Raw genomic sequence first — 27,022 nt, forward strand, 5'->3', positions numbered from 1 at the left:
TCTGTTGATCACCTCATTCTAACTAGGCCCTTGTCTCGGAAGTCTTATCACAAGTGTTATAAGCAAAACTTACATCTTCCTCTATAGCCTTTATAAAGGTATGGGTATTATTTTGGTGAATAGTATCACTATTTCCAACAATCTTCTGATGATTTCTGCCAAACTCACTCTGATATATTTTTTACTTCTTCTCTCTGCTGGATCAACAAATAAAAATAGTGTGGAAAGCATGGTCTCAAGGCACCCGGCTGGCTCCATTGGTTAACTGGCTGCCTTCAACTCAGGTCATGACCCTGGGGTCCTGGGATGGAGCCCACGTCTGGCTCCTGCTCAGCGGGAAGGCTGTTTCTTCCTCTTCATCTGCCACCGCCCCCCCACTTGTGCTCTTTATCTCTCTCAAATAAATAAAAAAAATCTTAAAAGAAAGAAGTGTGGTCTCATCAGAGTAGTAGATAGAGGAAAATATGTTTTCACATATGCATCATGCGTGGTTTAGAAAGAATGGATACAACTCTTCAAAAATATGCTCAAAAATTATAATGGTTAAGTTATGAAAAAGAAACTGTGACAAGTGTTAATTAAAATTTCTTACTAATTCCTCTTTGTCTTTTTCTTTTTTGGTACACTTGAAAGCAAAGTGCAACCATGTGTTTGGTCAACAATAAAGCTGTACCTTATTGCAAAGGAGATTGAAGGTATATCTGTAAATAAAAATGACACCTACCTGTCCATTTTAAACTTTAGCATTGCACGAAGAATTTATTTTCACTTTTACTGATAGATGTATAAATAAGTAAAATAAAAGCTGGAGTGGTCATTCCTTGATAAAAAGGATTTGCAGGCAACCTCTATTCTTTTTTTAAAAAAGAGTTATGGGGTGTATTTTGTAACTGAAATAAATTAAACTCACAATCGTATATTGTTGATGTAATGTTATAAGTATTTTGTTTGTGATGTATCTTTAATGGCAGATTTGAGGGAAGAACTATAGATATCAAGAATCAGTTCACATGAGGGATGTGTGCCTAGGTTTCTTCCCTATCAGAGCCTCCTTACTCAGATCGCTCAGATTGCTGGCTTTGTGCCTTTTTCTCTAGCCAAGATTTATGGTTATCATAATACAAGGCTCATCACTAGAACTGCCTAATTAATTAGCGAGTGAAGATGGATACAAGTCCAATTTAAGCATTTCCTCAAGCTGTGGCCATGAGCAAGTCACTGAACCTCTCCCATCCCAAGGACCATCACTTACGTAATGTGAGAGCTGGCCTAGACTGCCTTCCCTTCCTCGTGTACTTTGTTTACAGTTTTATAAGTAAGACTATATATCTAAGAAATAATTATAGATGGTGCACAATTCAACTGCATGTTGTTAACTTCATAGTTTGTATTACAGAGGAAAAGATGTCTGCAAAACAAAGGTTCAGTTTTTTATTTAGAAATATTTTCTAAAAATCATATTTGAGAGAGTGTGTGCATGCTTGCATCAGTTTTATAAATTAACACCTGATTTAGACCAGTCTTCCGTAATAATAAAAATATAAGAAGAGATGAAAAGTTATTTACAAGATTCTTGAATAATAAAATGAGAAGAAGAAGACAGATACAAGATAACTTACAGTCAATTGCAGGTGCTTAAGACTGAAGAATTATTACTAAGTCGCTGAGGACCTTCAAGTGTGATGTTGCATGAGATTACATGTAAGGATCATTTGCTCCATTTTATGACTCTGTCACTTAAAAAATCAGAACTTTCCACCCTGTGAGGCTAAAAGTTTGGCCTGGTTTATGGGACATGTGCCAGCTGGCCAGGATAAATTAAAATATCTGCTTCTTCAATGAAGTCGTGATAATGTATGATCCTCAGTCTACTTTTTATGGCAGGATTAATCTGAAAGCATGGTACTACCGATGCCTGGGGAACAGAGATGCATGTAAATTATCTGGCAATCAAATTAATATTGAGTTGACAACCTATCATGTTGTGGTGCCAATAAGATTTTGGACTCAGTGGACTAGTAAGTCTAATTATTTCTATAATTCTAAAAAAAAAAGTGCTACAAAGATACTATAATTATTTCCATAAATCCCTTTAATAATAAATAAAGGAATATTTCATTGGAAAAGTAGAGGAGGTCAAGGAAGACACTTGTAAGAAGTAATTTACTTTAGCTTTTATGTGGAACTTAGAAAACACACCTTGCACCTAGGAAAACAATAAGATACCTAGGAATAAACCTAACCAAAGAAGTAGAAGATCTGTACTCTGCAAACTATAGAACACTTATGAAACAAATTGAATAGGACGTGAAGAAATGCAAAAGCATTCCATGGGCATGGAGTGGAAGAACAAGCATTGTTAACATGTCTATACTACCCGAAGCAATCTAGACATTTATGCAAGCTCTATCAAAACACTACCAGCATTTTTCACAGAGCTAGAAGAAAGAATCCTGAAAATTTGTATGGAACCACTAAAGACCCAGAATAGCCAAATAGATTCTGAAAAACAAAACAAAACACACCTGGAGGCATCACGATTCTAGATTTCAAGCTATATTACAAAGCTGTAGTCTTTAAGATAACATAGTACTGGCACAAAAACAGACACACAGATCAATGGAACAGAGTAGAGAACTGATAAATGAATCTGCAAATATACAGTTAAATAATCTTCCACAAGGCAGGAAAGATTCAATAGAAAAAACAGAGTCTCTTCAACAAATGGTGTTGGGGAAACTAGACAGCCATGTGCAGAAGAATGGAACTAGACCACCCTCTTATACCTTACGCAAAAATAAACTCAATATGGTTGAAAGACCTAAATGTGAGACAGGAAACCATCAAAATCCTAGAAGGGAACACAAGCAGCAATCACTTTGACCTCAGCCATAGCAACTTTTACTAGACACGTTGCTGGAGGCAAGGAAAACAAAAGCAAAACTGAACTATTGGGACTTCATCAAAGCAAAAAGCATCTTCACAGTGAAAGAAATAACCAGCAAAACTAAAAGGCTGCCTATGGAATGAGACAAGATATTTGAAAGTGACATATCTGATAAAGCGCTTGTATCCAGAATCTATAAAGAACTTATCAAACTTAACAACCAAAATACAACCCAGTTAAGAAGTGGGCAGAAGACATGAACAGACACTTTTCCAAAGAAGACATCCAGATGGCCAACACATGAAAAGATACTGAACGTCACTGATCATCAGAGAAATCAAAATTAAAACCACAATGAGATATCACCTCACACCAGTGAGAATGGCTAAAATTAAAAACAGAGGAAACAACAGATGTTGGTAAGGATGTGGAGAAAGGGGAACCCTCTACATTGTCGTTGGGAATACAAACTCACATAGCTACTCTGGAGAATGGGATGGAGGGTCCTCAAAAAGTCAAAAATAGAGCTACCCTCTGATCCAGCAAATACTAAGTATTTACGAAAGGATACAAAATATAGGCTTGAAGGGATGCATGCACCCCAATGTTTATAGCTGCATTATCAACTATAGCCAAACTATGGGGAGAGTCTAAATGTCCATTAACTGATGAATGGATGAAGATGTCATATATATATATATGTCACATATATAACAGACCATCACTCAGCCATCAAAAAAAATGAAATCTTGCCATTGACAATAATGAGGATGGAGCTAGAGTGTACTCTCCTGAGTGAAATGAGTCAATCAGAGAAAGACACATATCATATGATCTCACTTACATGTTGAATTTAAGAAAGAAAATGGATAAACATGGGGAAAAGGGGGAAAGAGAGGGAAATAAGTCATAAGAGACTCTAAATGATGAGAACAAACTGAGGGGTGACAGAGGGAGCTAGATGGGAGATGGGCTACTTGGAGGATGAGTATTGAAGAGGGTGTTGTGATGAGCACCGGCTGTTGTACCTTGTGATAAATCACCGAATTCTACTCCAGACACCAATACTGCCCTGTATGTTGACTAAAACTTAAAAGAAAAAAAAAACTGATACAACAAAGAAAACACAAAGTTTCTACACTTAGTTTAATTTTTTAAATCTTGCTTTCTCCCCTTACACCCCCCCACACACACACATTGCTGAAATTTATTCCAAATTTCAAAAATCTTTGAATTGAGTACACATTTGTGCATATGACTTCTTAAGCTCATGTTTAGTTTCTTTTGGATGAACACCAGAAACTGGGTTTCTCACATGGCATTTAAGCTTTGAAGAAGGTGGCAACATGTTTTCCAAAATGTCTAAAACCTACTATATTCCTGCTAGCACTACATGAGAATTCCAGTTTATATCCTTGTGAACCCTTGGTAGGGGCAATACTTTTGGAGAAATTTTTGCCATTCTCACAGGTGCATATTTGGTATTTTATTGTACTTTTGATTTGCGTTTCCATAAAGGTAATAATGTTGAGCATCTTTTCACATGCTTATTTCCAATCTATGTATCGTCTTTTGTGAAATGTATGGTTAAATATTTTGTCCTTTTTTGAAGGGTTGGGGTTTAAACCATGGAGTTTGAGAGTTCTTTATACACTCAACACAATTCTTTCATCAGATATTTTTGACTTACAACTATTTTCTCCCAGTTTATGTTAATGCTTTTCATTTTCTTTATAGTCTTTTGAAGAGGTGAATTTTAAATTTTGACAGAGTCCAGTTTATCAATTTATTCTTTTATTGGCTGTGCTTTTACTGTCATATCTAAGAAATCTTTGCCTATCATAGGGGTTGGCAATTATTTTTCTTAAAGGGCCAGATGTAAACTATTTAGGCTTTTTATCCATATAACCTCTGCTTCACTAACCATTTTTGTGCTTGTAGTGTAAAAGCTGCCACAAAAACAGTATAAATGAATGAATCTGTTGTGTGCCAGTAATTATTTCCTGATATTTGAATTTCACATATTTTATGTATTATGAAGTAATGTTCTTCTTCTTAAAAATCCTTCAATAATTTAAATATGTAAAAAACGTATTTTTAGCTCATATATCAGTAGAAACCTAGGTGGGAGGTTTAATTTGACCTGTGGGCCAACTATTGTCCTGACAATAATTTTCTCTTATGTTTTCTTCTAGATAGTTTTTGGGTTCGGTTTTGGTTTTCAGTAAGTCTCTGATTCATATGAATTGATTTTTGAATGGGATGCAAATTTTCGACTGAAGTTCATCTTTTGCAAATGATTCTGAAACAATTGCTTCAACACTACTTGTTGAGAGAACTGTACTTTCTCCACCCCTCAATTTTAAGTTGTTGCTTTCAAACATTTTAGTTTACCTTTACACATGTGCTGTAAATCTAATAATACATTGTTAATATTTTAGTTTAAAAATTCAATTATAGTTTAAAAAATTAAAAGTTATCACTCTTATATAGTTACCAGTGTAGTTACTAAAGCTGTTGTTTTTAGTTCTTTATGTCAATCTCTATTTCTATCTAGTATAATTTTCTTACTTCCTAAAGACTTCCGTAAACATTTCTTGTAGTGTAAGTCTGCTGGGCATCTATCTCTCAACTTTGGTTGTCTGAGAAAGTTTACTCTTTTTTGAAAGATACTTTGATGGGAATAGACTTCTAGGTTGACAAATTTTTTATTTTAGAACTTTAGAGATGCTGTTCCATTCTTACTGTTCCAAGATGAGAAATCTGTTGTAATCTTTATTTCTTTTTATGTGAAGTGTCACTTTTCTGTGCTTGCTTTTCAGTTGGCTCCAGTACTGGTTTGAATAGTTTATAATGTGCCTTCGTGGAGTTTTCTTTTTCTTATGAGTGGTATTTATTGATTTTAGATATGTGGGTTTTTAGTTTTCATCAAATTTGGAAAACTTTCAGTTTTTATTTTTTCCAATATTCCGACCACTCACTGGGAACTCCAGTTGCACATATTTTAGGAAATTGAAGTAGTTCTGGAGTTCATTAATGCTCTTCATTTTTTGTTTTTCTCTGTATTCTACATTTTAGATAGTTTCTATGTCTTCAAGCTCATGAATCTTTTTCATTGTAGCATCTGATCTGCACCCGTCTAATTCAGTGTATTTTTAATATCAGACACTGTAATTTTTAAAAAATAATCTCTACACCCAATATGGTGTTTGAACTCATGATCCTGAGATCAAGTGTCTCATGCTTTATCGACTGAGCCAGCCAGGCACTCCATCAAATGTTGTGAAATTTTTATGTTTAGAAGTTTATTTGGATCCTTTTTATATCTTCCATTTTGTATTTAACTTTTTGAACATTTGGAATATTGTTTAATAACACTTCTAATATCACTGCTTACTAAATTTAACATCTATAATAATTCTGGGTTGATCTTGATTGATTTTCCTCTTTATTATGAGTTGTATTTTTCTACATGCCTTGTAATTCTTTTATGCCAATCATTGTGACTTTCACCTTCTTGATTGCTAGATATTTTTGTATTTCTATAAATATTCTTGAGCTTTTTTTAATGGAACACAGTTACATTATTGGGAAGCAGTTCGATTCTTGTGAATTTGGCTTTTCAGATCTTTTATGTGGAATCACAGCAATGTTAAACCAAGGGTTGTGTATTCCTCGCTCTTAAGTAAGACACTTCCATGTTTCTAATGTTCCATGAGTCTTAAGGTTTTCCTATCTGACTGGTGGGAGCAAGCATTTTTCCCAGCCTTCTATGAGAACCAAACATGATACTTGGGGTAGTTCTTTCCCTGGTTTCAAGAGGTTTTCTCACACATGGGCTAATGAGTAGTACTCTGCTGGAAGCTGAAGGAAGATCTTCCACAGATGACCATTGTCTCTCTCAGTGCAGTTCTCTCCTCTCTGGTAGTCTTTCCTGAGAACTCTAGTGAATTTGGTTTCCCTGGAATTTCAACCTCACCTCCTGAAATCAGGGAGTTTCCTGAGTTCTGTCCTAGTTCCTCCTCCTCATATTGCTGCCTGGAAAATCTAAAGGCAGAAAGATGTTACATTGCAGAGCTCATCTTAGCCGTTTCCCTTTTCTTAAGAATCACTGTTTTTGTTGCCTGATACTCAAGTTTCTTGTCTTTATTTTCCTCTTATGATATGGTAAATCTAGTTGCTGTTATTCTATCTTGCTCAGGAGTCAAAGATTGAGATTTGTTAGGTATTAATTAAATTAATTAAATATTTGTTTGTATTTTAAGATTATATATCAGAGGTGCTGAGAAAGGCATAAGATCCTATAAAGTAATGTGTGCTGCAGATTCTTAAAATGAGGAAAAAGTGTGGGATATAAGTCAATCAAATATATAGAACAGATAAAAACAATGTATAATTAACCACTAACTGGCTTACAAACACAAGAGCTCAGCCCTATAAGAATTTACTAAAGGTTAGATATTTAGAGACTCCTACGGAGACAAGCTATAATGTTGGCAAATTTTCTAAGGCTAGTATATTCATTTGGAGAAAGTCTTTCCATGTAGATAAATACTACATATGAGAAGTATGCAGTGAAAAATGATCAAAGAAGAGATAATTTTAAGTAAGAGGGTAATAAAAGATGACAATATGTTTGAAGAAGTATGTAAATTTGAGATTTTAGAGACTTGAAGTTAATCATTCTACATAAAGGCAGCAGTAACCATTCAAATTGTGGAACAAGTAATAGGATGATGATATAGCCCATTTTTGACAATAATAATCAGGATGAAGTGACAAGGAAACAAATATTAGCGAGAATAGTAAGAAAATTATTATACTTATCTAAACTGAATTAATATGTTGGTTATGTGGATGAAAGAAAAGACAAAAGGATTACATGGCCTAAATTGGCAGTAGTTGGTGATTGATGATTGTATGCAGGAAAGAAAAAAGAGGAAATTTCTAGCATGACTGACATGTAGATAAAAGAGCATAATGAAACTATCAACAGAAAATGGAACATCAGGAGATCTTAGTCTGGAAATTTAAATTTAAGATGAATGGAAGAAAAGTAGTGATAACATATTACAATAATAATAAATAGAAATATTTATTAACTGTGTGATATGTGCAGGCACTGTGCAAAAATCTGTACATAGACTATCTCATTCAAGCATCATGCCACCATTATAAGCTTTTATGATCATCTGCAATTTACAAATGAGGGTATTGATCTGAGTCTTCTGCTCAGGGTGACAGCAAGAAGTGGTGGGGTCAGGATTTCAATCTCAAACTATCCAGCTCCAGAGCCCAGTTTCTTATCATAATTAATTACCATTAAAATGATAGAGGCAGAGTTTTAAAGAAAACATGTTGGACAGGAGTTTGTCTACCACTATCAATCAAACAGGAAAATATCATTGATTTTTATATCTAGCCTTAAATAACAATTTTGATAGCACTCAGTAGCAGCTACTCTCATAGTTTTGCCTACCTACAGCCTGAAATAGTATTACCGTGTACCTGCCTGTTTCTGTATCTATTATGTCAATTTTTCTCTTGGACATAAGACTTTTATTTTTGTTGTCACATTATGTTTACCCCGATGCCAAACGAAGAAAGAATTTAAAACGTTAGTGCTAGTACTTACCAGGACTTGAACCACAATAGATTTATGTCTTGGGTAATTATGATTACTTCATTTTGTTTATTATGCAGCTACTCAGTAAATCTGCTAATTGACAAGGAACTATTAAAGTCTGAAGACCAAAATGTCTTGTCTTTCCCCATTGGAATATATATATATATATTTTTATATAAATATATATATTATATAAATATATATGATATATTTATAAATTATATATATATATATATATATCAGGAAGGTAGCATTTACTCCAACTCATTTCTTTTTCTATAATAAAAGCAATAAAGTTAACATCAATATAAACTACCCTTGAAACCCATTTAGCATCATCAATACATGTAAAGTTGGATGGACTGACAAACTACGCACAGGCTTAAGCTCAGAAGCAGAGAGAAAGTGGGAGGACTGAATTACTCAATACATACTATGTTTCCAGACATCATGCTAAACAGTTTTATTTAGATGATCTCATTTAATACTTCAACAATTATCTTCGTTGTCTGAAATTTGTCCAGTGTCACTCAGGCAATAAGCTCTGGAGCCAGATTTCAACCTTCACTGACTTCAGAGTTCAGGTTCCAACCACAATGTCACACTGCTCTCCACTAAGATATACTGAGTCAATATAGTGTCTGCCATTTATTTTAATAAAGGAAATCCTGTGTGGTACAGCCAATTTCTTAAAAATGAAACCTCTCAAAATGTACAGCCTCTGTCTCCTTACCAGAGTGCCATACCTACGTTTTGGAGACTTCTGAGTGTCTCCTTCACTTATAAGTTACATTGCTTGTGAGACCCGTTTATACAGTAACCTGTCTGGCATTTCCATGAAGGTACCAAATCATTCCTTCAGAACCTATGACCCATTCTTTAAATAAATGCAATAGCAAAAAAAAAAAAAAAAAGCAATAGACACACATTTTGATTTTTTTCCCGTAAGGAGAATTGAACTTCCTAAGTTGAATTTTCATTTATCCAGAGTCATACCCGGTTGCTGATAAAATGAATTACCGAATAAGAAAGGCCACTTAGGGATAAAAAGAAGAGAAGAAAAGAAAATGAGTCATGCATTTAAAGCACTGAAGAATATTTTCTTGTATGGCTGGTAAAATGTCTCTCGTGGCAATGTCAAAAAAGAGTTCTCAAAATGTTCTGAGTCTTGGCTGCATTATGGGATCAGTGTGGAGCCTTCCCCATTTTCCACTTTTAAGCTGCCACAATATTTGGAATGATATATTGTGGATATTTTGACAGAAACAGATGATAATGTCACTTTTAGTAATAAAACATATATTCAGTCTTAAATAGAAATTTTTCTGAGCTTACTTTGAACAGAGACTAGCACATTAACATGCACAAGGGATTGATAAATGTCACTTTCAGTAATAAAATATAATAGGGTTTCATATTAATTAAACTAAGTCACATGATACCTTGATTTATGTATTTAAATTTTTCCATCTCCCCATGCTTGTGAGCATTTGTTACGGATTCAGGAACTATATTCGAAGAACAATTCCCGTCATCTGAATCCCAATGTATTACAGTAAATATAAATTGTGTAAATTGAGAGTTAAGTATAAAATACCAAAGGATACTTATTTAGAGTTGAAATAATAATCTTCTCCACAAATTTCCATGAATGGAGATGTATTCTTTTTTTTTATAAGAAGCTCAACGCAACAGAACAGACAGACCCTGGAATGTTAATTGAGGATATGATACTGGAGTCGATAAGCTCTGTCTGAGTAAAGGTGTGACGCTTAAGGAACATTACTGGGGACGTCAGCCACTGAAACAAATGGAGTGTGGCTAATTTGTGAACGTCGATCTTCTTAACATCTTGGATGTATTCAAGGAAGTAAAGAAAAATAAACTGACTACCTCACCACTTTGGAAAATCTTTAATTACTTACAATGATGAAAGAATCTTGTCTGGACAATTAAATAAATAAATAAGACAATCATTCCAATTGTCGTGTGAGGGGATGGCATCCTATCAGCTTTTTCACTCTATTTTCCGATCTATAAAAGCCCCAGAGTCGTGTCATCTGTAGGTAGAAGACCGATCTATTTAGTGCGCCTTCGAAAGTCGATCATATTCATATTGCCACATAATGTTATTGTTTAGTAGAGAATAAACACTTCTGCACGATGACACGATTCCCCGCTTCCAGTCCTTGGCCGCTTAGCCATCACCCTGTTCCTGGTACAACAGCCTCTCCTAAATGCTCCTCTAGCTGCTGTCGTGGAACAAAAGGGATCGTAATTAGCATGCTTCGTGGAAGGTACAGAAACCTTTTATTTCAAATCCCTTCGAGGAGTCTGACTCTGTGCTAACTCGGTGCAAGTTGGGAATAAGGGACTGAGGAGGTGGGACGACGCGTGGCCGCAGTGGGGCCTAAGCACGAAAGACGGGCGAGCCCGGGGCACCACAGGGCCCTCGCTCCACGTGTGGCTCGTGGCTGCCTATTTTCTCATCTTTCCTCCCCACACGTTTGAAGATACCTAAAAATCTTCAGAAGGCGCTTAGGCTGCCCGAAGTTCAGGTCACGGTGGTCGCGCACCTGCCGATCCCCTCCCGAGGTCTAGCTCCCTGCTGTTGCCGCGGGATCGCCCTTGCTCTAACCGGCGTGAGACCTTCAAGACACCAAGGTATCCTTTGGGCCAATGACCATGTTTATGACAGGACTGTGTAAAACAGCACTTGTTCTTTATTCTTTTCTCCTTCCTTTGTTCAAACTGTATTTCTCGACTTTTAAAATAATTTTGATTGGCGGTGCTTGCCCTCTGCACACCGCATCCCTTCTCTGCCTCCAACCGCTATAAATGTTCTTTCCCATCTTCCAGTCACCGTTATCTTCAAAAGCTGCTTCCCAGTACCAGTTCTGAAAATCATTTTCTTCTGAATTCAAAAAGATGAGGCTAAAAATGTAAACGTGGATATCTTGGAAAAAGGGAAGGAAGAGCGCAAGAGAGGGGAAGGAAGGCGGAAGGAAAGGTGAAAGGAAGAAAGCAGGGGAGGGCAGCAGAGAGGGGAGGAGGGGAAGCTTACTGCAGGGGAAGTGGTTGTCATGCATCCTTATTAGTCCTATACACGCGTCTATAAATATCAGTTCTCTATGGAAAAATGCGCAGGAGACACGTTAGTCCACATTTAACTGGATCCTGGAGAGATCCTTTAGTTATCTGGGAACATTTTAAACAAATAACCATCTCATGTTGGTTTTTTAGTCTCTATGATGTATTTGAGAAGCTAAAAATCAAGCAACTATTCTTCATGGTATGAAAAAATGGACTTGCTATACCAGGAAGAAAAACCAAAAGCTTAGTACAGAAAACTTTGGCTACTCAAATAGTCCAGGTAGCCCTTTGTGTGCCCTGTGCTTTTATGTCCAGTCACCAAGGGGACTTTGACATTGCTGTCTCTTGATGTTTCACCAAGTCAGGGCTGATCCGGGCCTGGTTTTCTTCCTGTGCTGATCTCCAAGCCCTTGAACATCTTTAGGTTTTTCTTCCACACTGACAGTCTGTTGAAACACATAACTCCGAGAACCTTTAGTTCCCAGTACCCCAGGCCTGGCTCTGCTGCTCACGTGGATGTAAGTGTAAAGGTCCTTGGATCTCTAGAACAAGCTGTGGCTTTGGATAACATTTTCATCTCCAGCACCATATCAGACGTCGTCTTGTAGCCACAGCCTCCCCGCCTGCTACTTGTCTAGTGAGAGCTGGATGAGGATCTTCGATGTTGGCCTCCTACCCTTCTACTGTCCGTTCTCAACACAGACTCCATGACGTTTTCCCAAATGAGCCCGCTCGTTTTCTCCCGTGCCCTGTACCCTCCATGCCGCCCCCACTGACTCAGGGTAGACGTCAAAGTCCTCATACTGATTTTGAGTCCCACACAGAATTTGACTCTGGAGACTCCTCTTTTACTACTATCACCACCCGCCCCGTTGGTTCCACCACTCTAGATGCCCTGGACATTCTAGAGTTCCCAAACTGTGTCCTCACCCTAGGGACTTTGTCCTATTAGTCCAGGAGCAGTCTCTTCAGGTATCTATGTGACACATGCCTTTACATCCAGTAAGTGTTGACTCCAATCCATGACAAGGTGACTGCTCTATTTACAATATTCCCCATCACACTCTATTTTTTTAACCTCACAGTTTATTTTTTAAATTTTTGTATTTTAATTACTATTGTATCTAACAGAAATATAATATATGTATTTATTATATTCATGATTTATTGTCTTTTTCTTTTCCCTTTCTCCCATCTCCTTCCCTGCTGTTCAGGGCACATGACAATGGGAACTCCAAGAAGGCAGGGTTATTGGTTTTGTTTACTGATGAATCTTAAGCATGTTGAAAAGCTCATGGAACATAGTTACCACTCAATAAATATTTGATGAATTTATAAATGAAAGTGTTTCCAAAAGTGTCCTTAGGTGAACAAGCACCTTAGTTTGATGTTGTCTTCTCTGGTCACATGATTAAAAGATTATTCATTTTAAGAATTACATTATAGGGCAGCCCAGGTGGCTCAGTGGTTTAGTGCCACCTTTGGTCCAGGACGTGATACTGGAGACCGGGATCGAGTTCCACGTCAGGCTCCCTGCATGGAGCTTGTTTCTCCCTGTGCCTGTGTCTCTGCCTCTCTCTCTCTGTGTCTTTCATGAATAAATAAATAAAATCTTTTTTAAAAAAAGAATAATCTTATAAAAATTTTATTTCTGTCTATTTAAAACTGCATTTCTTAACAGTTTTTATATGGAACATGCTTCTCTCTTGCATCTGGAATCCTTTTTAGTTAAAGAATTATCCCATTAATACCCCCAACATTTCCCATTTCTTCGCACCTTCTTGTTTGTTACCTTTTTTTTTTTTTTGCTGTTATCTTCCCACTTTGAAAATCTGTTTTAGCCCTCTCTGATTTTATACTTTCAACATGATTAGCTGTTTAGCACAGCACATGAAAATTGCTCTCATTGAAAGGAAAAAGTAGGGGTGTCTGGGTGGCTCAGTTGGTAAAGTGTCTGACTTCAGCTCAAGTCATGATCTCAGGGCCCTGGGATGGAACCCTGTGTTGGGCTCTGCACCCAGCGGGGAGTCTGCTTCTCCGTCTGGCCCTCCTCCTGCTCTTGTTCTCTCTCAGAATAAAAAATAAAATCTTTAAGAAAAGAAAAACTAAGGGCTAAGGAAAGTATTACTCCACATAACAAATTATACCATCTGTTAATAGAGGACAGAATTGACATATAACTTTATTCTGTGAACATTTGTAAATACATTTAAAGTTTGGAACTACCAGCAGTTCCTTTTTGAACCCATCATGTAAAGCAGAGGAAAGAATGTCAGACTGATATTTAGAAAACTATAGGGAAAAATTCTTCATGTTACTACTTTCTCATTGTATGGGTAATGAATGGGCCACTTCACACTCTCAAACTTAGTCTTTAATATCTTGTTTACCTTTAAACTTCACTCATTCTACTATATATTTGAGGTTCTTGATTGTTAGGTGGAAAACTGTAATGTATCTTTTCAGACCTAGTGTTGACACCATTTTCCACACTGACTGTATCAATGCCTCGGCTGCTCCCACTTTCAGGCCACTGCATTCCTGGGTTTGCATCCCTCTCTTCACAATGTGTGTCCTATCAGATTTCTTCACTCTCTTTTACAATGCAGAGAATGAAGTCTTGTGGCAGCAGCTGGTTTTTATTTTTATTATTTCAAGCAATTAGTGATAAAATACCAAATCAAGTATTATGTAGAACAAAAGTAATTTTCATGGAAAGATGTATTTCCTAAAAGGAAAAATGAGGATGCAAAAATATAAGACTGCTATTTGTGCAGTTATCATTGATAGAACCAGTTGGTACACCTTGGCAGAGATAGCTATAGAAGAGTCCTTGTCCTTGCCGTCATCATCATCATCATCATCATCATCATCATCATCATTGTGTTCTTTTTGTGCCTACTCTGTTTTAGGTGATGTTCTAAGGATTCTACATTTAATAGTAAGTAATCTCAGCAATCATAGGATGAGAGAGTTAGTGTTTTGGTCCCCATTATACAGGTGAAAACCTGAAGCACGAAGGGGTTCAGTGATCTGTTTAAGGCTATAGTACTTGTAAATGGTGAAGCCAAAATTCTAACTGGAGTATTAAAACCTATTTTTCTTAATTACTCTATTATTTTGGTTTTATCCTACCCATTAAACTCTAGGCTGAGAATTTAAGCTACCTCACAACGATTAACTCTATTGAAATTATCATGAAAGCAAAAGTGGAAGTTGTTAGATAACATTGCGAATATTTGTGGTTACAATAGAACTCGTGTTAGCACTGCCTTCAGAAAATTTAATTTTTCTATTTCAGCCATCTTAATGAAGTATTCTAGAAAGTACTTAGTTACCATATAAAGTTCTATATGATAAATTATAGTTGAGTTTTGGGTGAGACCTTTGGGAAACAAAGATATGGGCTGTATAATGGCAGGAAAATTAATGTCATAAAGCTCAGGTCTGATAGACCATCAGACTCATGGCTTTTGCAGGTCAGTTTACCTAAGCTCAGTCTAGCCGTTCATTCATAGCAAATTGTGAGTACCTCAGAAAAGCCCTGTGGGTTTGGGTCTGTTTGGTCCTGACTATGCTGTGATTTGGCAAGGCTGAAAGCTGAGAGTAGGGATTTGTGTCTTCCACTACTTGTCAGGTGATACTTGCCAACTGTGAAATTGGTCCTTTTGAATTTGACATAATCCTTTCTAGATGAAGTACCTTTCAGGACTCCTTTGGTTAGGAATGAAGAAAAAAGCCACAAAATTGAATAAATCTCATATTAAATGATTGTTTCTCTCACATTTCAAAATATTAGACCTATATTTGTAACTTCAAATTCAAAGGAACCGTAATTTGTCATTAAATTTTATATTAATGTATGTGTATTGGTGTAAGTGACTACATTTTCCAAGGTGTGAGGAAGCTTGATGAATTTCAATTTTCCTGGTGCATAGATTTTCACAGTCTCTTCTCTGTATTGTACCTAAGATTGTTTAAACCTAGCTACACGAGGGGCCCCTGGGGGCTCAATCGGTTAAGCAACTGACTCTTGATTTCAACTCAGGTCGTGATCTCAGGGTCATGATCTCGGGGTTATGGGATTGAGTCCACGTTGGACTTTCACTCAACAGTCTGCTTGTTCCTCTCCCTCTGCTCCTCCCACTCTTTTTCTCTTCTCTCACTCTCAAATAAATACAATCCCCCAAAATAAATAATATAACTACACTAAAATCCTCCTCTTCCTCCTCTTCCTCCTCCTCCTCATCTTCTAACATAATCATGGAAACCAAAAAAATCCTAAAAGTGTCTTGAATGCTCCCAGAAGGGAAAGAGGGAATTCTTGGTAGCCAGAATCCCTGACCATTTTGGGGTAGCCTTGGGATTTTCAAGTGAAGAATCTTCACTCAAAGGATTGAGTTACTAAACTTAATGATGACCAAAGAAAACAAAACCACCAAATAAATCACTAGGAAAACAGAGAGAAATCTGAATATGCAGTTATTCATTTATTATTATGATTTAGTTATTGAGTTATTCAGTTGGTAGCATTATTACACCAGTTAAGAGTATAGGAAAAAAATCAGATTAACCATATAATATTTTTGTTCTAAATAGAGCATCTCTGCATTTACTAAAATGGTAACTATGCTAATATGTGTCGAATTAGGGATCATCTTATGTTAATTGTTTGTTTTAACTTTATTTAATCTACTCTCCAAATTTGCTTCATTATGATGAGTTCAACCACAAAGGATGAATAAAATTTAGCTGAAAGTTGTGATGGACAATAACTGTTGAATCACTTTTATCAAAGATGGAACTGCATAGCAATAAAGACCTACATGTGAAAAGCATTAGATAACAACTGCATGGTACGAATAGTTTGTAAATATAACATTATATATAATTTATATATATGCACACATTATATATATATATATATATATATATATACACACACACATAGACTAGATAGATAGATAGATAGAACAAAAGAAGTCTGAGAAAGGGCATCGTTGTGAACTAGGATCATCAAAGCTGAGAGGTAAGCAGACGGTTAATAGATGAAGCTGGCTATGACTTAAAGTACGGGGAGAGGACATGCCATGAACAAAATGAGGAGCCCTGGTACAGGGAGCAACTGAGAATGTTGAAGCAAAAGGTTATACTAACAGCCTTAACTGAAGGAGTGAAAAACAAGTGGGAATAAGTTAAAAGGAAGCAAATTATCTGTGGACTGTAGCTAAGGGAATGAATTTTGCCAGTGATTCTCAACTACAGATTTTGAGCTGAGAAATGACATTCAACTCAGCAGGCATTATGAACCATCACCTGGGCTATAGCTGGTTGCAAGTGCTGAGACTGACGTATTGAGATGTGTGGAGTGGTGAAGAGGTTTGTGCAAAAGGAGCTGGGAATAACAATTTGAATGCAACTCAGTAATTCTGTGTTGATGATAATGATTACTTGAGAAGGTTACTAGTAAATGCACATGTAAAATGGTTTGGATGGCAAAGGCAATGGATTCAAGAAGATATTCAATTTTTTTATTTTTATTTTTTAAAGATTTTATTTATTTATTCATGAGAGACATACAGAGAAAGAGGCAGAGACATAGGAAGAGGGAGGAGAAGCAGGCTCCCTGCAGGGAGCCCGATGCAGGAGTCAGTCCCAAGACCCCTGGATCATGCCCTGAGCCAAAGGCAAGCACTCAACCGCTGAGCCACCCAGACGTCCTTGTATTCAATTGTTTTTACTGCTTTTTCATATGAATGATTGCTAGTCTCTAATCACTACATTTAGGAGGCAAACAGAGGAAAATTCGTAGAAACATTCCAGAAGTTAGGTAGTAAAAAGATGGTAAAATATTTGATAAAACTCTTAGAATTTTTGAGAAGGAAGTAAAAAAGATGTCTCAACATTATGAAAGCTTTTTAAATAAGGGTGGAGTGAAAGTACCAAATATCGCTTAACCAAAAAAATCAAGAAAAATATTAGTCTTGACTTTTAGCCCAAAGGTCACCATTAAATTGGCAAAAGTTGGGGAATTAATGGACATAAGAAAGTAGAAAGAAGAGAGGAAACCCTTTCCCTAATTGTTTTGGAGATGAAAAAGTAATAGTTACATCAGCACTTTGGCATCGAGAAGGGGATTGATTATGAGACCATATTAGTTTGTTTGGTTTGTTTAGGAAAGCAGTGTCTTGAGATAATCTATGACCATCGGTAGAGAGGCTAATGAGTATGAGACCTCGTAATTGATAATATCTAACATGGGAGAGGTGGTGAGAATTGTGTGCAGGTGGAGGCTGTATGAGAAAGACAAGTAGTAATTGTTAGTTGTAGACTCTCAAAGTCATGAGGTTTTTTGGTGATTATTGCCATACACCTTCAATCTCCTGCTTTGCACATGTCCACGCGTGCACACACAGAGCCCCCTGACTTTCTGAACCTTATTAGCCTCCTGGGCATATTTGGAGCATTTCTAAACAGGCAGCTTAGTCTTAACTGTTACTGTTATTTAATTCATTTATCTGATAGCCTTCAACTAGGAATATTTTTGGTTTTATCCCCAAACCTATGTTTTCTGTAGTCATTTAAGTCAAATTTTTAATTGTTTTTAGTAAGTAAGTGAATACAGGCTTAGTGGCCTTGACAGAGCTTTGGATCCATCATTTCTTCTTTCTACACGATAAAATGTCTCCGCACACACAAATACTTGATTTCATAATGTGACTCACCTGTCCTGTAGGGTTTTGTCACTCTAAGTCACACATCTTGTGTATTCAAGCTCAGTAGAAATCGGACTTGTTAGTTCAGAACTGAGATTCTTCTAGTAAGCCACATCTCTGACGGAAAACCCACAGGGTGCTCTTCACAAGCCGTAAGCTCTCTGTTCTGAATGAGAAGGGCACAGTCTCTAAGATGTCCACAGACGGTTGCACAGTGGAGTTTTTAATGAGCTGGTATCTATACAACCCATAGAGCCTTCAAACCAGGGTTCTTTATAGATAAAGTAGATATATAAAAGTAAAAGACAAATAAGTAGAAACGCATATTAGATCACGAGAGTACTAATTTTAAGGGATAGGAAAATAGACAATGTAATAGCTTTAAAAGAAAAAGCAGAAATTGAAGAGATGATCACAGTTATCCTTACAAATGCACAGAATAATGTTGGGCTGCTTCTGGAACATTATGAAATGCTTCCCTAAACACTCTGAGGGTTAATATGGTGTTTCTGAGCTGTGAATTCTTAATGGTAAATAGTTTAACTTAAAAGCACTCTGAGGAGATGAAGCTTAGCTTAAATTATTTTAATTCCTCCATTTCTTGATATGAACTCTATTTTTTTTACCCTGTTTTTTATATTCTGGGTCTTACTCCTATCTCCAAAACCTTACTTATTCATTTCTCCAAAAGGCTGGAACACATTCTACTAAGTAAAGCATCTATTAATTAGTAATGAACTCTTGGAAGTCAATAAATAAAATAAATCTCCCAGTAATGCATCACTGTTATGTGTTGTGAGCTGTTTGGATATAAGACCTAGATAACTTAGTTGGACTGCTGATGTATTGACAAAGATATTAAGTATCAACAATAGTAAAAAAGCAAATTTTAGTCTTTTGGAGCCATCAGCCTATAATGTGTTGGCTTATTTTATTTTATAAGCATAGAGATTAGGAGCACAGTCTCTGAAACCAAAATGCTTGCGTTCCTCTCTACTTCCTAGCTAGTTACTTTACTTGTCTGGTGCTTGGTCTTCTCTGTATCATGGAGCTCCTAATGGTCCTGATACAAAGGATTATAGTGGGGCAGCCCCTGTGGCTCAGCGATTTGGCACCGCCTTCAGCCCAGGGTGTGATCCTGGAGACCCAGGATCGAGTACCATGTCAGGCTCCCTGCATGGAGCCTGCTTCTCCCTCTGCCTGTGTCTCTGCCTGTGTCTCATGAATAAATAAATAAATTTTTTTAAAAAAAGATTATAGTGAAAATTAAATAAGAAGCAGGAAGATACCTGGCAAATAGTTAAGTATTCTATGAATGATCACTTCCATTATTTAATAGTTTCTCTTTTTTTCAAATGAAAAAATATATGATAGATATTACATAATGATCTTCCCCATGTAGAAAAAAAAGAATGAAAGAGAAAAACGAAGAATATGCATTTCAGATTCTGGATTGCAAAGAGAAAAAAAAATAAAAGGAACTTCAACACATTTTCCTTTGTTCCCCTATTAACCTTGACAAAGGAGTGCTGACATTTTGGAGAAATGGACTTTTTGGTGAATATTACCATTTCTTTGTTCTTGCTTTTGACATTTGCTGTGTCGACCAACAATCTAAGTGAAACCATACAAACGTTGGTGTCCAAAATGGAACAAAAGGTGATACTGGGATTTGAGTAACGGAAACAGATTTTGAAATTCCGCTTTTTGTTTCCATGTGTATCGTTCACTGAGGGTGGAAAGAAACATATTATAATCATAACTGAGTCAAGGCATTTTCAGAATTTTCAGATGTGCGCAAGTTCAACATTCTCTTTAGTGCTAGCCAAAGGACCCAATGGATTTAGGAGAGTCGTGGTCCAAGCCATGAACTGTCTCTTAAAATTCATGCTTATTATTCTGAGTTAGTGAATATGGATTATCTTTCTTCGGTAAATGCCAGCTCTGGAATTGTTTATTATCTATTTTATTAATACTTCCAAAAAGCTCTTTGACCTCAGTTTATCCTTTTTTGGCACAGACACTTGTATTTCCAACAGTTCATAGCTGGCAGTGCAACTTAGGATATTTTCTATGTAATGTGTAAAAATATTCTGGGATTTGTCCAATGGAGAATTGCCAAGGATATTGAAGAGGGCTTTTGAGGATGGTACGACTCAGGCATAATTTGTTGAAGAGAGGAAAAGGGAGGTGCCAAAAATGAAAAGAAAACCCTTAAACTAAATTAAATAATAGTTAAAGTTGGAGAATGGAGGTATGGAATCTGTGTGGCTTTTCCCAGCCCTGGGCGCTGGCTTCCTGTGGTCAGCCCGTTCCTCCACAAACGTTTTTTGGTTTACTTGTTTCAGGCCTTTTGTTCACATATATTTGTGACCCATTGTAACAATAAAATCAACATGTGGGATCCCTGGGTGGCGCAGTGGTTTGGCGCCTGCCTTTGGCCCAGGGCGCGATCCTGGAGACCCGGGATCGAATCCCACATCAGGCTCCCTATATGGAGCCTGCTTCTCCCTCTGCCTATGTCTCTGCCTCTCTGTGTGTGTGACTATCATGAAAAAATAAATAAAATTTATAAAAAAAAAAAATAAAATAAAATAAAATCAACATGTAATGTGGTGTCAGCATCTTCTATGGTGTCCTCCGCTGCCCTCCCAGGTCAGGGACTTGAAGAAGACTGTGGTCACACTGAAGGGCCAGGGGAGGGCACCATCCAGTTCGTACAGAAGGGAAGTGGGCCTGTTGCGGTGTGAGGAGCCATTACAGGGCTGACTGAAGGTGAGCACGGTCTCCACCTCCGTCGGTTTGGAGGTAATTCACAAGCTGTGCCAGAGCGGGTCCTCCCTTAAACCCTCTCTTCAAGAAACACGGTGGGTCAAAGAATCAAGAGCGCCATGTTGGAGACCTGAGTAATGTGCCCGCTGGTCAAGATGGTGTGGCCAGTGTGTCTAGGAAGATTCTCTGATTGCACACTCGAGGGACCAATCCACCGTTGGCCACACAATGGTGGTCCTCAAAAAAAAAACAGATGACTTGAGCAAAGGTGTTAAGTGAAGAAAGTTCACACACAGGAAATGCTGGCCACCATTTGGCTTTCGGTGCAGTTGGGATCCCCAAGTAAATATTCCCTAGGACGCAGTCTGAGTGCTAGTAACTCATAGGTTATCTTGCTAGTTGTAGAAATTTAATTTGATAAACATTAAACAACTATAATCTTAAAAGTGTAATTTGTGTGGCTTTTGTGTGTGTGTGTGTGTGTGTGGCTTTTGAATTGCTTGAAATACCTGTAATGAGAAGTGATTTATGATCACTTGGAAGATTTGTATGGTTTTATCAAACTCATGTTCAGTTAAAATGTCTGGTTCAACGATCTCTGTGTTTTACCAGGCTTAATAATCATATTTGGGTATTAAACTTTATTGTCTGAATTTCTTTAATTCTCATTGGAGCTGCGATAAACAAATACACCATATGGCCTTAAAGTATCAAAATTGCAACTCTGGAAAAAAAAACGTGTAATGTTAACTCTGCTGAAGGACTTAAGGTGCTCAGGGCTTATAATAATGCTTATCTTTTCTATTTATTAATAAGTCTCACAAATTCTAAGAAAACTTCTAAGAGATTGGAGAGGGTATTTTTTAGAGACAATCTAAAATGTGAATGTTCATTCACAGTTACACAGTCATTTGTTTTCATAGAGTCCTTAGCATTTTCTATACAGGCAATTGTGTAGTCTGTAAATAAAGGCAGTTTTAAGTATTCCCTTCAAAAGTTTTAAGTATCTGCCCTTCTTTTTTAAATTTTATCAGTATTTTTTTTGTGTTTCTTTGTTATTTTTGAGGTTCAGAGACATTTATAAGTGTATTTCTTTCCACTGTGTGGATGTTTTATGTCTCTCCTGTGTCTAATCACATTTATTTCCCTAATAGTTATTTGGTCTGATGGTCAGATAGCTACTCTAAATCTCTTATGCTACTACATTCATGGTGCGTCTTCTTACATCTTTTCACTTATAACTTTTTTTGCTTTTGAATTTAAAGTGTATTTTTCATAGATAGTAAATAAGTGAATCTGGCTTTCTTGATCCAATTTGACTGACTCTGCCATATGTTAGGAGTATTTAATTCTTTCACGTGTAATGTAAAAGTTAATATAGTTGGCTCGGGTGTGCCATTTGCTGTTTGTTTTCTATTCCTCTTAATCCTTCTTTCTCCTTCTGTTTCTCCCTTAATCTTTTCTTATTCTGTTACACCATTATTTTAATGCAACAACTAATTCATGTATTCTTTTGATTCCTCTATTCACTTTTAAATAATGCTTCCTTGTGTTACTTTTTTGGCGGTTTCTGTAGCGATTTCAGTGTACATCTCTAACTTATCAAGATCTACTTCAAGTTGACAGTAAATTGTTTCTGGTAAAATGTCAGAATTTTTTTTTAGATTTTATTTATTTATTTATTTATTTATTTATTTATTTATTTATTTAATATTTTTTAAAGATCTTATTTATTTATTCATAAGAGACACACAGAGAGAGAGAGAGAGGCAGAGACAAGGCAGAGGGAGAAGCAGGCCCCGTGCAGGGAGCCCGATGCAGGACTCGATCCCAGGACTCCAGCATCACGCCCTGGGCCAAAGGCAGGTGCTAAACCGCTGAGCCACCCAGGGATCCCCAAAATGTCAGAAATTTTTATAGGGGTAGCTTTCTCCTCCCCCTGCTATTATTATCATATATATTTATATGTCTTACAAACAAATATAAAGTCTAAAGTTTAACCACTTGTGGGGCTTTCAAATAATTTAAGAAAAGAAGTAATATATTAATGAATAGTAACACAAAGGAAAAAAGCAAATATCAATAGACTTGCACTCTGTTATCTTTGTCATTCTAGCTTCTACGTACATATTTTTATTTAGAGCTGTCATCAGTAAAATAAAATAATATATTCTCTTATCATGGGAAACATACAATTTTTATAAAGCCAACAATTGCAAGAATTCCAAAATTTTTTGGTTCTATGGTGTTCCTTGGAATTGAGGTAATTATAATATGGATTCGATATTGTGTTGTACACAGAGAGCAAACACACATTGTAAGGCTTAGCATTTCATATTGCTTTTCATTTCACTGAGCACTTCAACCTATCTTTCTCCATCGGGTTGTTTGAGGCATCTACTGTTACAGAATATTACACATGAGTTAAATACGTTCTAAGAGGTCAGTTTTTCTGCCACAGATTATGTAGTCAAATTTCAAATTTTGTCAAAGTTAGCCACTTCCTTCACCCTGAAATTATCAGCACATGGTCAAGTCAGTTTTTTAACCCTCCATAAAAAGCTTATTTTCTAATGTTTAGGGTAGTTTCTAATCAATATTTCTTGTTTTGTTTTGCTTTGTGACACATAAAGCGTATGACTAAATTTTTATATAAACTAATGGGTCATGAGGATCACATGGGGATTAATAAGATACTTTGTTCAGACAATGGGAGAGCTTTAATATAGTGTACATCAGTGTGATGTCATGCAAAATAGCTTATAATGTGCTTATCAAAGATCCAAAGCACACTCATTGTAGAGTGAAAGCTCTTGGAAATAAATTATGAAAGGATACAAATGAAGACACACATTTTCATGAGTGTGCCTCATTTCCAGAGCCTGGTGATGGTCCTGCTGTTCTCAGCATGCTACTCCGTGATGACCTCATCGGTAATATAAGATGCATTCAGCTATCTGGCACCTCGATGGCAGCCTTAGAATGTAAACACTGTGCCTTCAAATGGACCATAAAGCCTGCCTAAAATCTACAAATTAGTAATAGAAATACCTGTTACATCATTACATCATTTGGGTACATCTAGCAAATGACTCCCTGATGTATATATTTGGGGAAAAAATATCGCCTGTGTGTGAAACTTGTGAATGTGCGTGCAAAACTTATTTTATGTTTGTTAAAGTGTAGTCTTATCACAGGAGCGTATGCCAACAAAAACCGGACTGGGAAGGACAGTGTCAGGGAGCATGCTCTGAGTGTGTCAGTCGTATTATGTGATGAGACATTTGTATAGTTCATAACTCAGTGGGCAGAAACAATCGGGCGCGCCTTCAGGAATTAGTAAAAGCTTCTTTGTCTTGTGAATAATAGTGACTCACACAAATGTGTTACCATTGATCTGTTTTAGCAATGACATTTAATCTTGTTTTAGGAGACGCTTCCCTAAGGTTGAGTGAAGATTGCTGTCTTTTGATTTAGGATGCTTGAAGCCTGTGAAGAGAGTTTTCTAAAAAAAAAAAAGAAAAAGAAAAAGAAAGCTCTATTACCTTCTTAACCATCTAAGCTTTAGCAATTCAGGCAAAGTTTCTTCTCTTCAGGGCTTACCCTGGATTTGCCTCACAGGTAGTTTCATGGAGAGAAGACAATGACGCGAAGATGCCAGATGCCAGCAAATTCAATCATGATAGATGAAGCATGGTTTCAGATACAGATTTATCCTCATTTCAGAACTTCATATTCTAGTTGACATTATTCCTTGAGAGTACAACTCTGGGATACAGGTGCCCTGAATTCTCTTGAAACCATTATCGCAAGACAAACCTGCCCACTGAGGTGCTTGTCAGTCAGGAGATGGCTTGCGGGGGGTATCTGCCGAGACAGGATACGGAAGCAGGGCAGGGAGAGGAGCACACTTTTGTGCCCGCTGAACGACCTTTCTGATATGTCATATAAGCATGAAAAGTATTCCTTGAAAGGATTCACACTGAAAGAGGAGCCCTCTTCTAATCTGCTCCTTACGTGGCGAGATACCACGAAGAGGACAGTTCGTCAGGATTGACTCTTTCAAATACCGTAGCTGGCACAGCATAAATACAGGGAGAAAACCATCCTGAGTTACGGATGCTGTGTCCTGTTTTCATGGCACCAGGTGGGAATGTTAACACTTAATCAGTGTCTCTGGCATAGTTTCCCATCCATATTGCCAACTTTATCACCGTGAAAGATGCTTTGATCCTCTTCGGTGGTGTCACGAACAACAGGCCGCAGCATCAGTGACATTCTAACCAGCGGGGTATCTTTTCCCGTTAGCGGCTACCAGATATGATATTTCACTAATGTGTTTTGACAACATGTAGCGCAATACAGAGGTGTCTCTCTCCCCCCCTCTCTCGACACAGATACAGGTGTGTAGATGCAGATATATAGGTAGGTGTATATCTTCATGTGGAGGTTAACCACAAAGTGCTTTCCCCCCTCTATCTTAGATTTTTTTAAGATTGATTTATTTATTCCCGAGAGATGCAGAGAGAGGCAGAGACCCAGGCCATGGGGGAAGCAGGCCCCCTGCGAGGAGCCCCATGCGGGCCTCAATCCCGGGACCCTGGGGTCACAACCTGAGCCGAAGGCAGGTGCTCAACCGCTGAGCCACCCAGGTGTCCTTGTTTTAGATTTTGAAGGCACAAAGATTCTCTTTAAAAATGTGCTACAGCTTTCTCCTTAAGAGTACCTAGTGTGCTTTTACAGCAAATAAATCAAATCCACGGATTTTTGAACACACTTGATAGTGACGTGTGTCAAAGCAATGCCCAGACTGAGATGCTAAGAATTGAAAAATCCTAACATTGCACACAAGTACCGGTTGTTAACAGTAAAATAATAATAAAAACTCCTTCTTACTAAGACCTTACTGCGTGGATGATCGCGTCCATGCTGGTGCCCACCCTGTGAGGCCGGCATTTCTGTGTTCACTATGCACCTGAGGAAATGAAGGTTAAAGAGGTTGGCCGACCGAGGCAGTCGCTCGGGATGCAGCAGGACCCTGATCCTCCCTGAGATCCAACGTTACCATCTGCACACACTTTCTACTGCCCTTCAAGTCCCCCCTCTCTCCCTTTTTGAAATATATTACCCAAATAGCAAATTATTCTAAAATTTGAAAAATTACTTTAAAAATAGGAATGTTTGGCCATAATTAGACGAAAATGTTGCAATGTGATATAAAATGATGGTCCCAGAAAGTCAGCCGGAAATAGTTCAGAACAGCTCCACAGTGAGATTTTTCTCTTTGGAGTTGCCTTTTTATTATATCTTAACTGCTTAATAATCGGTTAAGAAAACTAGGAAGTGTAGCACACCAGCATTTTCAACTATCAGGAAAGGAAAAAAAGAACTGATAAATATTTATGTGCTGTAGATCCAAGACAGATTTGGAGCATAGGAAAATTTCAAATCTAAGTATATTTGGATCAGGCTCTGCATCACCAAGGAGCAGGGCATTGTTGACAAACAGGAGTGAGGAAGGATAGGTTTAAAGAGAGAGTTAGAGAGAAATTGCAAAATTCCATAAAAAAAAAAATCAACAACCTACCCACTAATTCCAAAACAAACAATCCTGACTGTATACAGTGATAAAACATGTCTTGATATATATGCCATGTAAAGTCAGGACTATGGGATAGCCTGGAAAGAAAATGATTTCTGCATTACAATATTCAGAAAATGTTAAGGCTTCCCCATTTCCCCTCCAAAAGGTACACCGCTTTTATTTCTAATAATGCGAACTACTAATAAGAATGTATCCTATCTACTCAGTGTGTCAGACAGACCAGACATTTTCCTTAGATTATTTTTACAGTCAAAAAAAGTCAGAGCGAACATTTTGTATCAGACCAAAAATAATTCAAACAGATGAGGTAATGCATTCTTTTG

At 37.1% G+C, this 27,022-nt stretch overlaps 1 protein-coding gene across 4 annotated transcripts in view; it reads left to right on the top strand.

Moving 5' to 3' along the window:
• The window catches only part of EPHA3 (EPH receptor A3), a 324,141-nt gene that overhangs the window by 155,390 nt on the left and 141,729 nt on the right, over positions 1-27,022 (top strand). The gene's annotated exons all lie outside the window — the stretch shown is intronic.

The sequence above is a fragment of the Vulpes vulpes genome, chromosome 1, assembly GCF_048418805.1.
Source record: "Vulpes vulpes isolate BD-2025 chromosome 1, VulVul3, whole genome shotgun sequence".
Classification (NCBI taxonomy): Eukaryota; Metazoa; Chordata; class Mammalia; order Carnivora; family Canidae; genus Vulpes; species Vulpes vulpes.